Source organism: Lathyrus oleraceus, chromosome 5 (genome assembly GCF_024323335.1).
Source record: "Lathyrus oleraceus cultivar Zhongwan6 chromosome 5, CAAS_Psat_ZW6_1.0, whole genome shotgun sequence".
NCBI classification, from domain to species: Eukaryota; Viridiplantae; Streptophyta; class Magnoliopsida; order Fabales; family Fabaceae; genus Lathyrus; species Lathyrus oleraceus.
Genome location: NC_066583.1, coordinates 586,106,771 through 586,110,850, shown reverse-complemented (window position 1 = coordinate 586,110,850; position 4,080 = coordinate 586,106,771).

The following is a 4,080-nucleotide window of genomic DNA, read 5'->3' as shown; positions in this document are numbered from 1 at the left end:
TTAATGTAACACTCTTTAGTTTTTTAACCAACCCAAATGTTAAAAAGAAGAAGGAAAATGCTAACTAATGTTGCATGAACAACTTTTAAGAGCTTAAAAAATAAGTTTTTTTAAAAAAAATATATATATTTAATACATTGGAAATTTATATGCATCGGAAATTGAAATATCTTTTAAGAGCTTAAAAAATTTGTTTAAAAAATATAATTTTTTTTAGAATAATACTAACTTGTGTCCCAAGAGATAAATAAAGTAAAAAGATCTTGAAATTTGCACGGTAAATTTAATACAAATTCATAATTTTTTTTTCAATAATCTTTTTTTATTTGTAAATTTCTTAAGTTGTGTCCCAAGGATACAAATTATCATTACCTTTTTCTTTTATAAATATAAGTGAGTAAAGAGAAATTCTCCTATAATTAAGGGTTATAATAATTTCTACTCTAGAAGCACATGTTTAAAAAAAATTAACAGATAACAAATTTTTGTTAAAAAACAATAAATTTATTTTAAAATTTTAATAAAATCAATAAATTATTTTTAGAACATTATTTTATATATTTACATTCTCAAATTGTATCCTTAAAGCACAAGAATCAAGATGGCATGGCATCATCCTATAATTAAATAAAAACTTGTTATAATAATAATAAGTTGACTAGTACTAGTACTTTAATTGATATTAATTACAAGTTTATTAATTTCTTTTTAGTTTATTCTAATATTCAATATAATCGACATTTTATTGTTTCAAACATCAAACAAGAATGCAAGTGATATTTAAACCCAATAGAAAAGACCATTAAAAGAGAAATATAAATAAGCTTCGATCTAAGAAACATTTCAGAGTTAATATTAGAGGTGGTAAAACGAGCGTCTACTCCATCCCATTTTAAATCCGCTAAAAAGGGAACGAGACAAATAAGTCTGTTAAGTGAAATTTAGTTTAAAAATTTAATCGCTCCGCTAAGATGGTGTGTTGGCGAGCGGCGGACTTATCCGCCTATTTATTTTTTATTTTTTAAATAGATTAATATGATTATTTTTAATTTCAATTATATTTTTCATTTATTTTTTAAAACAATTTTTTATAAAACAGTTTTTAAATAAATTTTACTTAAATTTTTTCCCCATATATTCACAAATAAATTATAAATAGAATCATCAACAAGTATTCCAAACCTATAGTTTAAATATTAACCTTCAACCAATCAAAATAATTTTTTTGAATGTTTATAACTAGGTTGGCGGACCAATCCACCCTTTTTTTGGCGGCTTAAGGCGGAAAGGGTTTAAAGCGAGAGAGATTGAGCGGGTAGGCGGATACAAAATCCCAACCCAACCTACCATTTTTATCGGATGCGCGAGCCGACCCGCCGGACCACGACCTATTTTGTCACCCCTACTATTTGTTGATATTTGGTAAAGAAAGCAAATTCTTGTGAAAAATAGAAAAATAGAAAAAGAATTTAAAAAGATAAGTCATTTGATTTATTTGTAAACATATGTATGTTGTGAAGGATATTTTATGTGTTCCTTGACATCATTTTCAATTCCTAAGTAATACATTTTCAATATTGTTTTGGCCTGACTAAATAGGTTTAAGACTATTTTGGGTTGATTTCATTGGATCCAACTAACTATTAGGAAGGGGTCTTATGATCACAAAAGAGATATAAACTGTAAATGAATCCATATATATATATATATGAATCCATATATATATATATATATATATATATATATATATATATATATATATATATATATATATATATATATATATATATATATATATATATATATATATATATATATATATATATATATATATATATATATATATATATATATATATATATATATATATATATATATATATATATAGTCAAGATCAAAGGATCACCATAAAAGTAGGAAACATCATAATCATCCTCATAGTCTCGTGGGAGGCCGTGGCAACTATGTTACTTCCTCAGCTTAGGAAGAAACTCACCCAAAGAGGGTACAACCAAAACACCCGCTATCAGTAAGAATCCTAAAGAGTAAAATCCCTAAATCCATGGAGAAATTGCACAAGTTACACGATTACGACGGAAAAGGAGATCCTGACAAACACATGCATCTCGTGAATGATGAACTAAATTATTTTAGCGCTGGCAACACGTCTAATTGCAAGCAATTTACGCTAACCTTAGTTGCGTTGATCCGATTATGGTTCATTGGCCTACCCGACAGTAGTATCAATTATTGGCCAGAGTTCCAAGAGGTTTTCCGCATAATTTACAGTCCATAAGTGACAATCTGTGACTGAAGAGGCCTTGAGTGGGATCATGCAACGAAATAAATAAAGTTTATGGTCATATATATACTAGTTCAAGCAAGTCTCTATAGAGGTGGAAGGGACTAAAAAAGGTCTCCAATGTTGGATCTTTAAAAATGGCCTTTTGAGAGACCACCCTTTTAGGCATAAAATAGGGAAGAGGAAAGTAAAATGTGTCTAGGAAATGTTAACCATGACCGAAACTTACACGATCTAGGAAGAGAAGCTCACTACACGTTTTGACAATCATGCTTCCATTGAATCTCACTCCAGTCGCCTGAACGGGAAGGAGTCCCATCGGTGTCGAGATGACTCTGATTGGGGGATGCTAAGAAAGTGCGACAGGTACACTCCCTCGACGGTCTCCCGTGAGAAAAGCTATAAAGACTGCATAAATACTGAATTTTGGAAGGCAAGAACCCGACCCCTTACCCCGTCAGAGAAACATCTAGGACAGACAAATCAAAATATTGTCTCTTCCACAGGAGCCACGACCATAAAACTGATGATTGCATCCAATTGAAAGTTTCCATCAGAGAGACGATTAAGAGAGGCCGACTAGATGAGTGTTTTAAGGGAGGAAATCAGGATAAAGAGGAGTCACATATGGGGTAAATCTCCCTCGAAGATTGCGACGACTGGAGCAAGTGGAGAAATCAAGGAGGCGGGTAAAGGCAATCACCCTTACAATGTTTCCTTAACCGGAGGAGAAACTAAGGAAAACCTCCGGTCCAAAGGCACCATAAAGAGGAAGATCGCATATGTGATGAATGTCTACCACAAGGAAATAAGTACGTCAGTTAGAGTCTCTAACATACCTATATTGGGATTTCAGGACTCGGAGAAGATCGGAGGCATTCCCAACAAAAAATCCCCCCCAGTTGGCCGATTCGAGGTGTCCCAAATCCTCATTGACGGAGGCAACTCCTAATAAATCATATACTCGAAAATATTCGAAAAATGGGGTTGGACCAAAGCAGTTTGCTGCCATAAAAAGGCTTCGACCTCCATGCGCTCAACGAGACCACTACCCATCCATAGGGATATGTGGAACTACTAGTTTTATGGGCAATGATAAGGACATCTAGATGGTAAATTCTAAATTTCTTTTTGTTCCCACCAGGAGTGTTTATCACTGCATTATAGGACAACCCTTTGCAGCCATATTGGACGCTGACGCCTCGCCGGTCCACCTCAAACTTAAATACCATAATCTACTAGGAGAACTAGAAACCATCAATGCAGGCATAGAGGGACCAAATATAATATACCAGTCTTTCCAAAAATATCATGAAGACGACATATACATTGAGATCATTGTCACTTACCTCATAGGGAAATTCAATAAGATGGGAATCCGTCCTCCATAAAGTGGCTGAACTGGCTAAAAAAGAGAAAATGAATAAGCGTAGGCTATCCCGCTTAGTTATGTTTCCCATTTTTTACTCATATAGAATACTATTTTTGAATCATTTTGACACTTGCTAGTATTAAAATAAAATATATGATTTCTGAAACATTCTTTTCTTTATGACTATGCATAGCAACAAGAAAATCCAGGGTACAACTAATGATATCGATGCCCGACACACATAATGTCAGAGGTGCTATCAGAGACACTTTATACGTATGTCTAAAGTAATCAACCCCCCACATAAAGGCCGAGGTGTTGTCATAAATGATTTATTTGTCCAGCTAAAGCAATGAATTCCCCACATGAAATAATGACCCACCCTCGTATGGCAACTAGCTACTCT